This window comes from Xenopus tropicalis, chromosome 3 (genome assembly GCF_000004195.4).
Source record: "Xenopus tropicalis strain Nigerian chromosome 3, UCB_Xtro_10.0, whole genome shotgun sequence".
Taxonomy (NCBI): Eukaryota; Metazoa; Chordata; class Amphibia; order Anura; family Pipidae; genus Xenopus; species Xenopus tropicalis.
This window is the reverse complement of record NC_030679.2, coordinates 36,639,573-36,659,960: the sequence shown is the minus strand read 5'-3', so window position 1 is coordinate 36,659,960 and position 20,388 is coordinate 36,639,573. Positions and strand designations below refer to the sequence as shown.

At 40.0% G+C, this 20,388-nt stretch overlaps 1 long non-coding RNA gene across 1 annotated transcript; it reads left to right on the top strand.

Annotated features, from left to right (window-relative positions):
• The first annotated feature begins 12,477 nt into the window (after positions 1–12,477).
• Positions 12,478–16,154, top strand: LOC116409714. The gene is made up of 3 exons (XR_004221950.1): positions 12,478–14,149; positions 14,912–15,465; positions 15,942–16,154. It is a non-coding gene; the product is annotated as an uncharacterized LOC116409714 (long non-coding RNA).
• Positions 16,155–20,388: the final 4,234 nt, after the last annotated feature.

The window sequence follows — 20,388 nt, the reverse complement described above, 5'->3', positions numbered from 1 at the left end:
GTTTTGAAACTTTTACGGACTAGTGTGCAGATATGTGCTCGGTATCAAGGGTACTTTTATTAGAAAAGAGAAAAAAAAAACCCACACTCCTCTAAATCATTACTTGAATTTATTTTTATGGATGCCAGCTGTATACCATCACAAATACAGGTGTAAATATTCACAGTGTACAGTTTATACATATAGAATGCATTTTCAAAGGGAACTAAACCATAATAAAGAATATGGCTAGAAATGCTGTATTATAGATACTGAACTTACTGTAGCAGCCCAGAATTTTATGGGGCCTATAACAGTTATGATCCAGACCTTCAAATGTGTCCATTATCTCTGCATATTCTTATTTTGTTAGGCCATTGTTTGTGTGCCAGTGGCATTGCACATGCTCAGTGTGCTTAGGCTGCTGTTGAAAAGTTAAGCTTAGGGGTTGTGGGAAATCAGTACCCAGTGAGGTTACATTTGTCATAGCAGCTAATGCTACTAGGGATGCACTGAATTCTGGATTCAGTTTGGGGTTTGGCAGAATCCCAGCCTTTTTAAGCAGGACTTGGATTCAGCCAAATCACAATTAAAATTGGTGCCCTGTACAACATCCATATCCATGTGTTCTCTTTTGGAACGCTGTGCATTTTGTGGGCTGTTATTTAGCTGTATGCTTTACTGTACTGTATAATACCAAGTATTGTTTTATATAACCTTTCTGTCACTCACCCCCTGGGCTTCCTGTTTACAATGTTATAGCTGTAAAATAGTAACAGGATTTACATATAGTTAGTGCCTTATTTTACTTATTTATTCCTTATAGGACAGAGTTCCGTTGACTGTGTAAGCTATTGTGCCATTTCTAAGGGACAAGATGGTTGCTAAGCATATTATCACATATAGCACTAGTGGTATATTTCACTTTAAGAATCCATTTTGCAAATCTGTTTAAAATAGATATCCTTATAACACTGAACTGAGAAACTCTCATTGTAACCCAATGGAGCATGTTGATTGGCTCCATAACTACAGATATAGGAAACATGTGTCTGTGCTTGTGTGTGGGCACAGGGTTGTCTTCAGAAATTGTTTAGCTTTAGTAATTGAGCCTTTATTTCTTTGCAGAATCTCCTGTAATATTTTAGGAGGTGTTCTGCTAATTTGCTTTCAATATAAATTAAAGATTTAAAAATATCACAATAAAATGCCAGTGGCGCAGTGTTTTTAAAACATAAATGATTGTGTGCTTGATTTGCCCCAATATCTTAAAATGCCACTACCTAAACTTCTAAAATATCAGAGGATTAGATGTATGTATAACTTCATACAATGCTTAGGGAACTATGGCTGGTTGTCATGTTAATGTTATTGAGTAAAATCACTATTTTTATTTTCTTTAAATGTATTTAAGAAAAGAGATATATAGTGTATTATATTATAATAAATCTTTTATCACAATGAAATATTCTGTGTGTTGATTACAGGAAAGAATGTTATGATGCAGTTGTCTCTTTTAGTTATACATTTATATAAACGGTTACTTTAAATCTAACAGCACTTTAAACCAAGCCTAGCAAACACCTAAAAATGTGCACCTATTTGGGATTTCCATACTTGATTATAAGTACCCTTGCTAAATTATTTGTATCCATATTTACACACAGATTTACAGACAGGACTCCCATTGTTAGTCGGAGGACATGCAATTGGATCATCGTATTATGGTCCAGCATGTATGTGGCCAAACTGGGCAACCTCAACAAACAAATGGATCTTGGCCTTGTGTGGCCAGCTTTACTTTTTGGCAGAGTAAATGATAAAATACATATAGTGGACTGACTGCCTGCTGGGTGAAGAAGGGGGCTGGCCACTTATTTGGCTGCCCCATCCCTCCACGGCCTAACACAAGTTTAAATAGGATGAGGAGGTAGGGACTGATGACCTTTTTGGTTTTGTTTTTTCTCCTCACCGTCTCAAACATTTTAAGTTTTTTACAAAAGTTGTGCATTTACTTTCTCAAGAGGGCAGAGGTCACAAGATATAAACTAGTCACATACAGAGGAAGAAGTCGGTGGTGGGCCCACTAGGGTGTGGGCAAACAGCAGAACCTCCATTTCCAGGTTCCATCAAATGAAATGCAGACATGTGATCCTACTGCATCTGCTGTACTCAAGCCCAAACCTGACCCACACTAGGCTCCTCCTCTGTCCCCGCTTTCCACCCATACCTGCAAGTTGTGTTTTTTTTAACAGAATTAAGGCATATACAGTATGTGTTTACGAAATTCAAGTGATTTCAACTTCAGAGTGCTGCTTCATGTAGTTTACACATCAGATATTTGTATCAGTTCTATTATATTTTGACCCATGCAACTACATCTGACTTGTAGGATGCATTTTGTCGACCCGACACCATCCTACAAAATCTCCTGTGGAGTTTAGCTTTTAGGCTCTGCCTTTTCATTCATAGTTTAATTTATGGGGCTCTAAACCATAGACAAGGGATTTGTATGATGGCCCACCCTCCTGCTGTCACTCAGGACAGCTTATCGCAGTGGGAAGGCACAAAGTGTTCTTTCTGTAGCAGAGACGATAAAACTGCATATTGTATTGTTTCTGCATCAACAGGAAAGACTTTGTTCAACAGTCAGGTAAGGGGAATGGAACCGAGCTTAACAGAAAGTCCTGCACCTTTACTTGTATCTAAGCTTAGTAAGGGTTTTACAATCCCCTGCCTTGCATGAAGTCCCTGGGTAGCACTGTGGGGAGGAGGTTTTCCCATTGGAAACAACATGATGAATAGAGAGCACACAATACGCAACTAATGGTGAACCAGGTGCTAGGACCACAACCAGCCCCCCCCCCCTTTTAAAATGGAGGCTATGGTAATCTAACAATATATCCATGCTGAACCTGCACACTGAATAAAAGGCACACAGTGGAGTATTGCAAAAATATCATCTTAATAGAAAATGTATTTCTTTACAGTCAGGCATCAAAAAGACGTGTGCAAAACAGCAAATATCAGTAACATGTTGAGGTACGTGCACAAAGTGACAATAAAGCGTGCAGGAGAGCAGATACCCAGGCTACTGAAGAATCACCTCAACATTTTTGCAATTAAGCTTTTATCAAGGAGGTATTCCCATTGGCACAGGGCATAGTTACACAGTTGAGTTAGGTTGAAAAATGACCAAAATCCATCAATTTCAACCCCTCCAAACAAACCCTAGTTTTTTATTGTTTAAAAAAAGAGGTAGTTATGGAATGGCCTATTAGAAACTTTTCAGTTTGTTTCATTTTTTATATTTATAGTTTATTAAATTATTATTTGCCTTCTCCTGCCCCTTTCCAGAGGCTTCAGTTTTATTGTTATTTCTTATTATATATTTTTATATTCAGGCTTTCTCCTGCTCATACTCCAGTCTCTCTTTGCACCACTGCCTGGTTGCTAGGGTATCTGAAGTGATAAAAATCCACGTCTCAGGATAAATGTAAAAAAAAATAATTTAAAGGAGAAGGAAAATATTTATTCTGCAGAAAGCTTTACCATACCTGAGTAAACGGCCATAGAAGCTCCCTCTGTTTGTTTAAGATAGCAGCTGCCATTTTAGCTTGGTCTCCATAGCTTCAGTGCTGCAGCTCTAGGATCAGACATTCTGATGGGAGGGGGAGCAGGAGAAGGGAGATAAGAAAAAGCTGTGCAGGCTCTGCTCCTAGGAATGAAGGATTTTTCTGAGAGAGGAAGTCTGATACCAAAGTACATATGTACACAAAAGAAGGCAATAAATCCTGTTTCTTTTGATAGAGGTCTCAGTACAGTGTTTCTGTGAGTGCTTATGGCTGTATTTACACAGACCTTTCTGATAAAGCTTAGGTTTTACCTTTCCTTCTCCTTTAAGGCAGAACAATGATTTCCTGGAGCATATGGGAAAGCTAGCCATGACATCCATAACAGAGTGGATTGTTTACTCATCAATAACTGATTTTTTATTGATTTAATGTCGGATTGTCCACCGGCCAGGCCCCAAGACAAAATCCTGTGGGAGCTGGGACTCACCAGACCGGACACATCAGCAGGTGCGCTTCGAGTACAGTAGCAGCGGGATAATGTAAAATGGTAGCTGGCCCTTGGCTTGGGTTAGCCCAGTCTGACACTGTATTGATCAGATAACAGAATTTAACCAGTGTCTGATTTTGATTCTGTGACACAAAAACTGCAGAGAGGAAATAATAATGCAGAGACACACAGTGTGGTATATGGGGCCCCTGCACACTAGAACCATAAAGAAGCAGACCCTGTAACTGCCTGTGAGATATAGGGCGCCCAATGGGGTACTATACTGACTAATAAGATGGTTTGGTATATGCTTCAGTATTCTAGTTTGGGGCTGGGCCCTAATATAATGTTGCTGTGCTGCCTAATTATTTCTATTTATCAGGTACAAACAGGGGCACAGATAATTCAGTATAAGCAGCGTGTGTCTCCGGCAGAGCTCATATAACTAATGAATAGCGGGCTTTTAGTCAAGCCAATGTGTTGTAATTGGAAGAGAGGCAGGTAAGGGAAATAATTTAGGCAGAATATATGACAAAACTGCCCGCAGCTCACTTGCTACTCAGCTATTGAAAAGCGCTCAGTCGTGATTCCCAGCAGCCTTTGTCTGGCACAAGATGAGGTGTGAGCGGGATGGGTGGGGGCGCACCCCTGGCACCAAACCCCAAAGTAGTCCGACTACGACTAATGAGGTGATCTGGCTGCTTTCCTTCTACTGTCGGTGTAACCTCGCAGTTGCCAAAAGGAGTATTTCAGCAGTATTTTTGTATAGCCAAGCTGTAAAGTTATAGAGACTGACGTTACTTAACTACTTTCCTTCTCAGCAAATGATGAGCCAGCAGGTGGCAGTGTTTCCCGCAGTGTTGCCTTGACAGTGCAGTCCATACATGAATACCGGTACATGTACACGGAAAGCGGCTGATACGGTAACATTTACACAGGTTGGTGGGACCGGGACAGAGTTGCCCACACGGTGCAGCACCAGGTAGATTTCATTATCAGCGTTACAGTGAGTAATAATGGAGCAGTCAGAGTAGTTCAACTGTACTGTAAATTCCCCCTGGCCAGAGGGTGTGTATTACAGTGAGTGAGCATTTGTATCCCAAGCATCCCAAGTTATTTAACATAACATATATTTAACTGATTAACATCAGTTAATAGAGCTTCTCCAGCAGAATCCTGCATTGAAATCTGTTTTTCAAAAACACAGATTTTTTTAAATATATTTAATTAAATATAAAAGTGTCCTGATAAACTTCAGTCACACTTTATTGCTGAGCTCCAGGTTGGAGAGATTTCACCCCCCTCCCAGCAGCCGATCAGCAGAACAACGGGAAGGGAGCAAGATAGCAGCTCCTAGTAGGTATCAGAATAGCACTCAATAGTAACAAATCCAAGTCCGGCTTGGGACTCCTCCAGTTACATGGGAGTAGGAGAAACAATAGGTTACCAGAAAGCCATTCTAATGTGTAGCGCTGGCTCCTTCTGAAAGCTCAGACTCGGGCACAATGCACTGAGATGGCGCCTACACACCAATATTGGTTCATGAATAAAATTTTAAATGGAAGAGTAAATTATTTGCTATGTAAACAGTGTAATTTAGAAATACAAAGTACACCAAAAAAAAGTAACCGGGGTAGCACCCTGTGCCCTGTGGGAAGGCAGTATTACTATTTGAAACAACACAATAAATAGAGGGCACACAATAAGCAACTAATGATGATGAATCAGGTGCTACAACACCCAGTGTGCCACTGCCCTTAGCCAAGTGCTTAACCATCAGTGTATTTGTAAATTGTAAATTAGTCTTTCATGTTGGCCCATATTGGGTTTCTTTTCTTCTGAAACATTTTCTGACTATCGTGTTCAGCTTATTTACCAACATCACAGCTTATATCATAAAGGGGACCTAAACCTCCAAAAATGAAATAATGTAAACTTACTCAGATTGCTTCTCTTAGCACTTTTCTATTTTTAGTGGTTTATTATATATTAGGGGTTTTAAACTGCTAACAGGTTTTTAAATGCCTAGAATATCAGTGATCCTAGTCTTATATTAACAGTTTAAAACTGCGAATATCTCAGAACCACTTAAAATGGAAAATAAATGTAAACTGTAAATAAGCACAGAGGCACAATAAGTTAGCATAAATGTATTATTTGGGGTTTAGCTCTCCTTTGATAAGAGACAGCCACTGTATTGATTCCTATGAATTACTCTTTTTAACCCACCATAATGGCAAAAGACATATCTGCTCTTTTTTAACGGATGTAATATATTACAGATTTGCACAGACAACCAATGGCAAGAGAAGACAAGGAAGCGCAGGAGGATGAACTGCTAGCACTCGCTAGTATATACTCTGAAGATGAATTCAAGAGATCGGAGACTGCGCCAGGAGGGGAAATATGTGTCTGTCTAGATCTTCCTCCAAACTTTAGCGTAGCCATAAAAGGTGAGTCAGATATTCAGGTAACCACTTCAGTGCCCTGACATGCTGAAGGTTTCTCTAGTCCAGTGCTGTCCAACTTTTTGTGTACCAAGGGCCAGAATATTTCTGACCTACGTGTAGGAGGGCTGATAATGGACATCAGTGTTGACCATGTCTAGTCTTTAAACAATACCTACTTTAAGCCATGCCCACATTACCACAACCACCTTTAAGGCCAAACTACTAGAGACTGACCACGCAACATTAAATTGTACAGTAACATCTGTCATCATATGGCACTGACTGCCCAACATGTAATTGTAAAGTAGCATTAAAGTAACATGCATTGATGTTATGAAATGTATACTGCATGAAAGCAATATACATTTTTACATTTTAATTAGATGCAAGGAGAAGCACAATGAGATGCCAATGGTGGCATTATGTTATAAATAACCCTGTCTTAAAGGCAAGGAGAATTTAAGCACTTTCCTTGCCCAGGAGTAGAACAGGGCAGGGAGGGACTGTAGTGGCAAAGAGGGAGAGGTCGGGCTGCACAAGGTACACCCGCAGGCTGCAAGTTTTGGACTGCTCTAGTCCATGTGTGCTTAATGGCCATATACTTTAGTATGTTTTACTTTTTATTAGGCCAAGAACATAGCTACATTCTCTGTAGAGCTTTCAAGGGTGAAAACACAAGGAGCCAGGGGTGATGTAAACAAGGTTCAGGGGAAAATGACAAGCCTCTTGGCAACAAGCTAAGGGGGTTGTCAGGATCATCACAGGAAACACCAGGCATGTGACAATCATGTGTCTGCTGTTATGCTGGCATTCAATACAGCCCACACACCTCCTGCTCTTCTATACTTTGATAGATAGCAACCCCCCATTTATTGCATTGTCCTTTCTTTTCAGGAAAAAAAAGGTAGACATGCATTTACACACATTGTTAGCTTTTTTTTGGACATTATTTTTAATTTGCACAGTTTAAGGGTAATGTCCTACATAGAGATTAGTTACCTGTGACAGATCTCAGAAATGCCTTTCCACCTAAACAAAGAGAAAAAGGGAATCGCCGGTGGAAAGCCCTATGCATTGTTTCAGTTTTCTGAAGTTGCAAGAAGTTTTTTCCTGCAGGCATGTTGTCTGACTTGAAAAATATATTAGCAAATTTTATATTCATCTTTAACAGCAAATGTGTTCTGGGATCTTCTTACTTTAGATAGTGTTATGACACAAATTTGTTTTTTTTTTTTTCAGAAGTTGAACTGGTATGAAAGGAAATTCATATAGAATATTTTGATTTTAGGGTCCTTACGTGCTATACTATGCATAACAGGCAAAAAGCTATTGAAATGCCCTCTAGCAGTCATATTTAGGCATATTTTCTCTATACATAGGGAATTATGCAACACATTTCTAAAATGTCATAAAACCTCTGCGTTTAGCATAGCTTTGCAGTTTGCCAGTTAAAAAGACATTTGCCTATTTTGGATTTACCAGAATGTTTACTTTAAAAATATATACGGCTTTATGGGGTCTTCCTACTGTTATGGGATCTTATGACACATAACATGCATGCAGGGTACTTATTTTTCAGCTGCTAAAATGTTAACCGTGAAAATTCACATGCACTATTTTTTAATTTTGGGGTCTCTACATGCCGGATAAGCCAGGAAATAAGTAGGCACCTGGTTTACTCCAGATTCTTAGACTTATGAACCTATGCACATTGGGCATCAAACTGTTTGGTCGATCACCCAGCATTCATATTTAGGGTGTTTTATCTTGGTAACTAATAAAATGAACATAAAGTGAAAGAGTACAAAATGGTAACAAATTAACTGCCAATAAGCACAACTAAAGTGCCAAATTCAGTGAAAAGTGTTAAAGCTCAGACCAGATAGTGTTTTGATGCTATAATTTTAAAACATTCATGTTGCAGTGTCTGCCACTACTCTCTATCCAGTAGGCTTTCTTGGCCCATTTTCTCATGGAAGTCATTTTTGGAGGCATAACTTGCAAGTTATCTAACTCTCTAGCAAAACCTAATGGCTTAATTAGCTGTACTTCCCTTTCCTCTCAAATCATGTCCCAAATATCCTACAACAGAATGTTTAGTGTAAGATACTGAATGTAAAAACATTTCCTTTTTTCTGATCAATACTATATTTCTGTTACTGTTCTTGGGAAGACATATTATATTTTACAGAGTCAGTATACTCCTTTATGAATTCAAAGAATAGGGCTTGCAATAATCATACCTCTCCATTACTTTAATTAAGAAATATATATGATTTTTATTATTTATTGCATGTAAGGGCGCACAAACAGAAAGCTCCTTCATATTGCAACTTTCTGGTTCTTTAGTGAAAATGTGTGAGGAGGAGGAGAAGACATTTAATGCAGTTACTCTTCATTATCAAGCTCATGGTGAAACATTTCTCATCTTAATACAAGCAATTGTCTTTTTTAAAATAGATTAAAAATAGATTAAAATAGATACATTTTTTGGCCAAGGACAAATTAAGCTGCTGCTTTCTTTTTGTCACAGATTTGAAGGTTCTTATGAAATAATTTTTGGGCACAAGGTTTCCCATTGTGTAGTAGCTTGGTTTATTAATGTTTATTTATATTGAATGTCTTTGTACTCTGTGCTTACCCAAGGTGACTGTGCATCTAATGAATACATGGGAAGCTTTGAGAGTATTGTCTCTTTCCTACCTCCTATTATACTGAACTTTGAACTGCCTCCAGGATACCCATCCACTGACCCTCCAGCCTTCACACTTAGCTGCAAGTGGCTTTCTCCAAGTCAGGTAAAACAAAAAAAGATAAACAAAAGTACACACCTTGCAGGCTCCTCACAACTTCTACACATAGGTGACTTCAGAGATGAAACAGGAACAGAATCCAGTAACATCTTAACAAATGCATTATAGAGCTTTATTACAGCTTTATAGATGCCTATTAAATTCTAGTTCAATTAATTATTTATTATTGTGAAATGTACTACTTCCTAAAGCTTAAAGCTAATGGCACACACATCAGATACACTTTCTTCTGTGTACTAGCAGGCAGGGTTTGCCTGTCAGCTCACACACAGACTGCTTCCAGAGTTCATATTATATATATAATGTCATTCAGTGTATCCAATGAGTAAGGGTAGTAGAGGGCCATTGTATATTGATTTGAATTTAAAGTAACCCCTGGTTAATTAATTTAGATTTCTGTCTGAACTAGATTGTGAGAGTTACTTGCTTATTGCTCCCTGTTGTTACTAGAACAGGACACAATTAGATCATGTTAGTGCGTGTGTATAGCAGCATCTCATGTATGAACAGATACATTTATAGGTCAGGTAAAGTGTAATTCACTGGTGCATGGAGTTTGTTAAGCACCCCCACTGGCCAGTGGTACTTTGTGTGTAAGTACCGTGCCACTATCCAGAATGTAACCTTGCACCATGCATTTTTATTAAATATACTCACATAATAGCAACAAAACATGATTTTTATAATGAAAAATATTGTATGGGTTGGTTGCAATTACATTTTGTTGTGGCGACAAAAGCTGTTGGAAAAATGAAAATGCAGTTGCAAATTAAAAACAAACATGATTCGCAACTTTCTTTTAGCCATAAATATTTCTGTATTTCTGTTTATCCCAGCTTGCCCTGCTGTGTCAGCGCTTGGATGACCTATGGGAGGAATACGCAGGAGGAGTTGTTTTGTTTGCTTGGATGCAGTTTCTCAAGGAGGGAACTCTGGAGTACTTAAAGATTAACTCACCATATGAAATACAACTTTGTGAGTTTGGATCTCAGTGCATAAAGAATAACTCGGGGATATCTGATTCCTGTAGTGCCACAGGCCCAGCAGAAGCAGTGATTTGGGACAAACGCGTTATCCAGGATGTGGAATCTGTCACTACCCTTATTGACTGCATCTTGGACTTTGATGAGGCTCAGCAGAAGAAATGCTTTGATAGTAAATCGTATATGTGCAACATTTGCTTCTTAGAAAAGCTGGGCAGCGAGTGCACTCACTTTAAAGATTGTCAGCATGTCTACTGCAACGCCTGCCTCAAGGATTATTATACAGTTCAGATACAGGATGGGCAGGTCCAGGCTCTTAACTGTCCTGAGCCAAAGTGCTCTTCTGTTGCTACACCTGCACAGGTAACCCATAAACAGTGCTCTTTATTCTTGTGTGTATGTGTACATTCATTAATGGTGTATCTTTATAGCATGTAGCTAAGTTGGGATACATTAGATATTAGCCCATTACATGCTGACCAAATTAACACAGTGAATAAACAGGAACCCAGAAATGTAGATTATATTGAGATCAGGGAAGGCAGGGATAATGTATTAGAAGACAGGAGAGAAAAAAGTTTGGGGAAGGTGGCTAGAGCAGGGAATAAGAAAAGGATATTACATTGAAAATCAGCAATGTTTCTTGCTAAGTATCAGATGAACCTACAGTTAAATAGCTGTTATGCTAAATGGTTTGGGGGTAGAAAGAAAAGGGATAATGGGAATTGCCTCACTAGGGCCTTGGTACACCAGGAGATATTTTGGAACTCTGGCCAAGAGGTGTGAAGTCAAATTAGCCAGAATCTTGTCCGAAATTTCTTAAAAGTATTGGTGCTGGTGCTTAAAGTTGATAATATTGGACCAGGAAAGTGAATGGCAGGGCATTCAAAGGGATATTTAGAAAGGTGTACTCTAAACTGTGGTATTTGTTTCACAAATTGGAGTAAAAGGTGCTCCATTCTGTAAACTTATTGAAGTAAATTAGCATCTTTTCAAAAACTGGCACTGCGTGTCCATTGGCAAAGTATTAGATAAATAAGGACTTTATAGTGTTTTTCCAGTCATTTATATCAATGGTCTGAATAGCTCTGAATAAAGCATAAAATAATCTCGAATAAAGCATCTTAGTTGGATTGCCCTTTTTTATTATAGTGAAATGTAGACTATATATACAGTGGCTTGCAAAAGTATTCGGCCCCCTTGAACTTTTCCACATATTGTCACATTACAGCCACAAACATGAATCAGTTTTATTGGAATTCCACGTGAAAGACCAATACAAAGTGGTGTAAACATGAGAAGTGGAAGGAAAATCATACATGATTCCAAACATTTTTTACAAATAAATAACTGCAAAGTGGGGTGTGCGTAATTATTCAGCCCCCTGAGTCAATACTTTGTAGAACCACCTTTAGCTGCAATTCCAGCTGCGAGTCTTTTAGGGTATGTCTCTACCAGCTTTGCACATCTACAGACTGAAATCCTTGCCCATTCTTCTTTGCAAAACAGCTCCAGCTCAGTCAGATTAGATGGACAGCGTTTGTGAACAGCAGTTTTCAGATCTTGCCACAGATTCTCCATTGGATTTAGATCTGGACTGTGACTGGGCCATTCTAACACATGGATATGTTTTGTTTTAAACCATTCCATTGTTGCCCTGGCTTTATGTTTAGGGTCGTTGTCCTGCTGGAAGGTGAACCTCCGCCCCAGTCTCAAGTCTTTTGCAGACTCCAAGAGGTTTTCTTCCAAGATTGCCCTGTATTTGGCTCCATCCATCTTCCCATCAACTCTGACCAGCTTCCCTGTCCCTGCTGAAGAGAAGCCCCCCCAGAGCATGATGCTGCCACCACCATATTTGACAGTGGGGATGGTGTGTTCAGAGTGATGTGCAGTGTTAGATTTCCGCCACACATAGCATTTTGCATTTTGGCCAAAAAGTTCCATTTTGGTCTCATCTGACCAGAGCACCTTCTTCCACATGTTTGCTGTGTCCCCCACATGGCTTGTGGCAAACTGCAAACGGGACTTCTTATGGTTTTCTGTTAACAATGGCTTTCTTCTTGCCACTCTTCCATAAAAGCCGACTTTGTGCAGTGCACGACTAATAGTTGTCCTATGGACAGATTCCCCCACCTGAGCTGTAGATCTCTGCAGCTCGTCCAGAGTCACCATGGGCCTCTTGGCTGCATTTCTGATCAGCGCTCTCCTTGTTCGGCCTGTGAGTTTAGGTGGACGGCCTTGTCTTGGTAGGTTTACAGTTTACAAGATTCCTGACTTCTTCTTCCACATACATAGGCTGGCTCCATCTCTACTTTCCAGTTTCTTTTTTCCAGACACATCGAGACATCACTAAACAACCTTATCTCCCTTACCCGCGTCAGTATCATTTCTTGCTACCAGTCTCTTAATGAATTAGTGAAGGATCTTCACCCAGTTGCATGTGCCAGTGCAAAGAAGCTAAAAAAGTCTGAAGAGCCTTCTAGGTGAAAAAAGAGTAAACGCACTCTAAGGAAGTTAAGAATGACTTCTGCTCTAACTGCAAGCCCAAAGCACCTAAGGCTCCTATATTATCTCCACATCCAGCCCCTGCAACTGTTTGTGCTACTCCTATTCACACTACAGCTACTGAGGAGACCCCTGTGCATCCTATCACAGAACTCTCAGATCCCTCTACCATCCACCTCACCGATGTCACCTCAGCTTGGTAGCCTTTTGGACTGTATCAAACATCCTATTAAATCCTCCCTCACTAATACTGCACCACTTAAGAAGCACAGGGAACCATGCCCCCTACTTACATCCTCCAACTCAGAGGAGGGCCAGCTCTCCAACTTAGATCCAGAGCCTCTCTTTGACTCAGAATAACTCTCCTCATTCTAGCTCCTTAGAGGACAGTGAAGAGGACCATACTTCATTGGCCAAACCGGGAACCTCAAAACACCTACTGGGAAAACTGATTCATCCTTGGCCAGACTATCCAAGCTGGTCCAAGGTCCTGAAATGCAGCCTCTTCAGCTTGCAAGATGGTATATCTTGCAAGCTGAAGAGGCTGCATTTCAGGACCCAATGGACAAGAGGATGGAAACCATTCTAAAAAAGTCCTTTACTAAGACGGCATCAATTCTTAGGCCAGCAGTCATTTTTACAGATCTTGCTTGCACTGTGAGACATTGGGCTCAAGAACTGGCCTGCAAACCTCCCTCCTCCTCACATCATCTTACATCTGAACTTGAACTGCACCTGACCATCCTCTCAAATGCTGTTATCGACATTGGCAGACTAGTGGTAAATGCCGCAGCCAGCTTAGTCATGGCACAACGTGCTCTTTGGCTACATCACAGGTTACTTGCCCTTAAATTCACAAGGGTGTCTCTTTTTGGCCCCGACCTTAAGCAAATGATCATGGACATCATGGGTGGAAAAGTACTTTTCAAGCTCAAAGGAAAAAGCATAGGCTGGACCAGTCTGTTAGTCAATTCGCTAGAAGATGTCCTGAGCCTGAACCTGTCTGAGCTTTACATTGATTTGGTAAGTAGTGGCACAGCCAGCACATATTTTGGGAAAGAGGAGTCAAGAGCCTTGTTCTTCTGACCTGCCTCAAGAGGTGAAAAAAATACAAAACCTCTACGTGTGCACTAACAGTCCGGGCCTACTAGAAAGGAATTTTCCGGTCTAAAATCCCCTTTTTTTTACAAATGGAGTGCTGGTCCTGCTATATTGCATATATATGCTTGTGTGTGTAATATATATAATATATAGTTTATTGAACTTGATGAAGAAAAGCAGTAATTTTCACTTGGCTTTCATTTCATATTGTCCCCAGAAAAGCTGGTTGAGGAAGACTTGGAGGAGGACCAGGATGGTAAGAAGTTACTGAAAAAGAGCTATGGCAACAATGTGATTCCAAAAGAAATGACTTATGACTTCATTATTATTATTATTATTATTATTAACATGTTTTACAAAGGGCCAACATATTCTACAGCACTGTAGAATAAGTGGCTTTATACACCTGCTCAAAAGAGCTTAAAGCAGTGGTTCTCAACCTGTGGGTCGCGACCCCTTTCACTGGGGTAGCCTAAGACTATGGGAAAACACATATTTCCAATGGTCTTAGGAATAATTTTATGGTTGGGGGTCATCACAACATGAGGAGGTTCCATCTAAATATTCAGAAAGGGCTTTTTACACTGAGTTATGAAGTTGTGGAATTCACACTGGCTGATACATTACCATTTTGCCTTCCTCTGGATCAACTAGTAGTTAGGCAGGTTATATATAGGCTATATATATAGCCTATATATATAGGCATTATGGTTGAACTTGATGGACGTATGTCTTTTTTCAACCCAACTTACTATGTTACTATGTATTACAGTAGATAGCTTCAGAGTTTGGATGGCTTTTTAGCAAACCAGAAAATACAGGGCTACTGAAAATAGCTCTTAGTAGAAAGGTGATCCAGAGACTAGTCCATTTGTCACTTTGGAGTCTGAATGGAATTTTTCCCTCTCTGAGGCAAATTCATGAGGCTTCAAATGGAGCAGATTTCACTTAGATATAAAAGGTCAAACTCTTTTTTCAGCCTATGTAAAAGCAATTCATTTAATTTGTTTTTTTGCAGTGTTCACCCCAGAAAAGCTAATTTTAGTGCGTGAGGAATACCTGGAGGCAGATGCGGCTGGTAAGAAGTTACTGGAGAAGCGCTATGGCAAGCATATGATACTAAAAGCAGTGGAAAGAAAATCTACTGAATGGCTGGAGACAAATACCCAGCAGTGCCCAAACTGCAATGCCAGTATCCAGGCAAGTCAAGGAACAAACTGCAACCTTTAGCACTAAGTCCTTGCCCGACTCTCCATTTTTTGTTAAAGAATATTTGTTAGTTATACAGTATGTGTGCATACAAATCAGTTGCATCAAACCTTCCAGTGGATTACAAGTCCCTGGGAGCATTGTGTTACTGCCTGCAATTGTTTTATTAAACTGGCGCAACCTATAAACCATAAATTTCTTAATAGTACCCACTGCATGTTTACTTCTACAGAAAGATGGCGGCTGCAACAAGATGATTTGTAGAAAATGTAACAAATACTTCTGTTGGCTGTGCTTTGCTGTACTGTCCACAGAAAACCCGTACGATCATTTCAAAGATATTTCATCAGTCTGCTTCAATCAGTAAGTGCACAAAGGTTTCTTTTGGATAATGCTATAATGTATAATATGTACTGATAAACCTGTGTATTAATTCGCTGTAACACAAGAGTACATAATGTAGGCTAAGGCACTTTGGCAGACTGCTTCCAGAATAAAATGAAAGAAAAAGATAAAGTGAATATGTAAATATATATTGAAATCTCTGATGAAAAAAAACTCTTTTTATAAACCAGTTTTTGTACTCTTTTTTTGGGAGCACAGTACCTGCTTCCTCTTAGTCCTGTGCAGCTTCTATAAAACTTTTGTACGTTATATCCAGACCGGATCTGCATCTGTGGTTGTGCTTATGTGAAACAGGGCACATCATTTGCAGGATAAACGGTTATGACTGTGTCAGTCTGACAGGATATCTACAACCAATGTGCTCGATAGATAGATAGATCGTAGATAGATTGATAGTAGCTACTAATATATTTTATTTTTTAATTGTTTTGCAGGATGTGGAAAGAAGATAGGGCAGAGCCCGAAACATGAACACTAACCATCAGTGCATAGGAGGATGCGCTGTTATTGGCACATTGTTAAAGAGTGTTTTCCCTTAAACAGACACAAACAATATGATGAGAGAAATGCAGAAAAGTACCCTTATTCCTCAGTGCCTGTTTAGTGGAAAATAAATGGCAAATAAACCACAGCCCTTTTATCCGTAAGCTTCTGCAAATATGGTGAATGATGAATGTTAGTGACAATATCATATTGTTTTATTTGCTCCATTCACTACAAATAATTCAGCAGAAGCTTAGAAAAAGCAACATGTTTGATAACATTTATCCCAAGCAAGCTGGGGACATGCACTGAAGGCAAGTCTAGCCTATAGGAGATGTTAAACTAATCATGGAGTCAATATACCTTGCCAACAACCTAGTGTCAGTTGTAGAGTCCTTTGGAAAACTAGTTCTAGTTGAAAGTGAGCTAATTACACATTTACATAAAAAGTAGGAGCAGTATCACAGTTGGGGGTTCCCATTGTAGTGTAGAGCATTCTGATCAGCATACTGGTATGTAGAGCCAGGGGAGTGGATCCACATGTGGGGGCATCATTATAAGGCCACAGTGCAGTGCTCAATGGAAGCCTTGGCGGAACCTCCTCATTTTTTATGACCACAACCACAATGGTCACAGTTGCCCAAGCATTTAAAGACCCTTAAGCGTTTGCAAAAGGTGCAACCCGTACGGTCCCTTTGGATGTCACTGTGGGGAAATGGGTCTATTCAACATTTTAATCTGTTACCAGGTACTAACTGTTGGGCCACCCAGGAAATCTAAATTCTACATGACATAGCTGAAAAGGGGATATACAGCAGTTTCAGACCCTCAGAGATAGTCACCACCTACCTCAGTCTATGTTTTTCTGGTACCGGTATCTTCAACTTTGGCATGCCTTTAGAACTTAATTTCCAACTAGGCCAAATGAAGTAGTTCCTGCTATAACCATGTCAGTCCGACACAGGTACATACAAGTAAAGTTTCTTTATCGAGTGTATCTTACACTGTATAGACTTTTGAAGTTGTACCCACTGACCTCTGATCAGTTTGTAAAGTGTTGTCAAGATGTGGGCTCTTACAGTCATGTATTCTAGGACTGTTCCCTCATTCAATGTTTCTAGGGAGAAGTGCTGTAATATACCTCCTATACCCTGAATGTTCTATGTAACAAGTCCCCACTGGTATGCTTACTGATTATGCCCCATAACCTGGGACTTGAACTCCTCTATAACGCTACAAAATGCTATATTACTTTACTTGAAGTCTACAGCTCCTCCATTTCTCATCTTTTGGCAATAATTGGTGAATTATACCCTCCCAGTCAGTACTGACATACCTGTCCCAGGGCTGCCCAAAGATGTCTGAGGTGATCTGGGGTCCATGGCTGCAGTGCTTGACACCCCTGCTGACCCAATGTGTAACATTGATGGATATGTCCTCTACTGGCTTTCGATCTCACCAAGACAAGCTGATGTCCTTCCTAGTTGACCATCCATGGGCAGGGCCAAATCATACTGATATGATTGTTGGCCCCTGCAGGAGTACAGTGACACATTGGGTGAGGACCTTATGGTTGTGATGATGCAGTCCTTGCCTGTCGCAGGAAGGCAGGACCAAGCCCTCCATACACGGGGGGCCAAATTGGCAGCTTTTACTGGCCCATATGTACCCAGCTTTATCTATAAATCTAAATGACACACATTTTCTATTTCCTTCTGGATAATAAATAATCTGTACCCTGATATATGGGGGGACCATGACTTGGACCTTTTGTTTTAAACAGGACAAGGGCCCCAGATCCCTATTATAGTGTTTTAACATCCACAGGAGTGCAGCCATTGCAGTCCAGATGCCATGAATCAGATATTCCAAATCACATGCCTATGTTTTTTTTTGTTTTTATGCCAATCAAAACAACTTTTACATTTCTGTAATTGACTCTGCCAAAGCCACAACCAGTAAACTTAGTGGCCATATATACTTTGATATAGCTTGCTCTCTGACCAATTGGCCCATGGGCCAAACAGATGGAGGCCTTGGAGGGCATACAAGGGCGACGCATCATAAGGCCACCTTCCTATTGTTCTAATTGTTTGCACAAAGAGCCTGAACCCAAGGTGCAATCCCGTGGTATAATCCCTTGGTACAATCCCGTGGTACAATGTGTGCGCCCCACAGAAAGATAATTCAGGACTTAAGCCACCACCACCCATGTATACATGCAGTTTACTACTAACATAGGCAGGAAAGGGTAAGGAAAATTGCGCAGCAGACACCATTGGACCCAACAACTGGAACAGCAGGGAGAGAAGCTGCATCTGCACCAACCATGCACTGGCATGACTGAGCAATATTCCTAGTGCATACATATGAGTGGGCCAGCGTACACGTACCAATAATACTCTAAAATGACTTTTTTCGACAATATAATTAGCATGTACTGTACATGCTTGGCCAGTTTTCATCCTCCAAGGTCAGGATTTTGAAGGTGAATTCTGTATTTTTATAGCACTTAGTAAAATGAATGTGCTAACATTGTTACAGCATGTTACCACATTGTTTATTGTCCTACTTATTCATGGAGTCTTCAGAAAGCTGAATAGAAAAATAATTTAGTATATACAGTATAGAGATATATGTACTACTGTAAATGTGCCTGAAATGCATGTTTACCAAATATAAAGCACAGATAACTCGTGTAACTAGAGTAACCATCTTTCAGGAGACACCGGCTGTTCCTGGAATTAATTCATTGTAATTACTGCAACTGACTTCCTTCCCAAAGCCTTCAAATTGGCTGTTGTAGGTCTGACCAGCGGAAGCTAAACACAGTTCAGTAGAATCTCAGGCTTTAATTTAATTGTACTAGAAGGTCAGCTTGGTTAAAAAAAACTGTAGTCTCTTTCTTCATATGTGGCATTGAGAAATCTCGAGAATAGCAATGTTTACTACAAGGAAGCTATGACTCTTTGAAACTGCACTGGAGCCACTTTGGATTGCACTGTTGTTATATATTTTGTTTGGATTCTTTGCCAGCTCTTAGTGGTCCATGTATTATACCTACCACATTTTACAGTGTTTTCTTTACAAGTCCAGCTGTATTGTCCCAATTTGGTTTTGCACCCATATTTTCCGGCAAATTCATAGCAACAGTCGTGCCTGCCTTCATTGGTTGTACATACCTGTAGCAGTATTTACAATCATTCCTGGTTTTTTTTAATGACCCTGCCTTGATATGAACAAATGGGCACACACTAGTATTAAAATATATTGCTGGTAAATAGTCTTTTGTGCTTGGCATATCTATTTGTTTTTCACTTAAATACCTGTATTCACCTTTGAAGATATTGTTTAATTCATCATACTTGATATAAAAGGGGTAATTCACCAAGCCCTAAACGCAATGGCTAGAGCACTAAAGGTGACCATACACAGCATATATAACACACCATATATAATCGGTGTGTGTTTGGTGGGAGATGAGTTGACCGATATCAGAAAAAACCTTGGACATTGGTCGCCTCGTCAGACAGAACTAAAAAAAAACAAAATCAGGCAGCGCAGTATTTATGGGGTAAGCAGGTCTTGAAATAAATGCAGACATAGGTACTTTCAATGCCTAGCCTGATAGCCCTTCTGCTTCTGTAGTTCTGCAGCTCCATGGAGGATTTAAACTTGCTATAAGAGGATTATATGATATATGTATTAAGGGTTTATGTGCCAGGTGGATACATATGAGCTGGTAATTATGAAGCCTAAATAACAAATGTATAACAGCAGTGATGAGGGAGGCAAGTGGTCTCATAGGTCATGAATATGGGGCACATTCATCAAAGTATGACTGGTCCAAATACAAAAAATTCGTATTTTTTTTAAAGGTTACAACTTTTTCGTATTTTCTGTGACTTTTTAGTTCATTTGCACGACTTTTTCATACTTTGCAACAAAAATTGCATCAAAATCGTATTGTTGTGCCAAGTACGAAAGTTTCGGATTCATTTAAGCTTCATTATCCTGACTTTACTTGGGTTGGAGCTTCAGAGTGCCATTCAGCCCTATGGGAGACTTTCCTTGGGCCAGGTTGGAGCTGCAGAGTGCCATTGAGCCCTATGGGAGACTTTCCTTGGGCCAGGTTGGAGCTGCAGAGTGCCATTGAGCCCTATGTGAGACTTTCCTTGGGCCGGGTTGGAGCTGCAGAGTGCCATTGAGCCCTATGCATGGGCGTCCGCAGAAAATTTTCCAAGGGGGGGCAAGTAAGCTAGCATCATCCTGCAACAGATAAATATATATATATATATTTTTTTTTGCAGGATGATACTAGGGGAGGCTAAATATGGCCCATACACAGACTGACCTACGGCTAATGTGACACTTAGTGGATTCACTGCTGACGTAAAA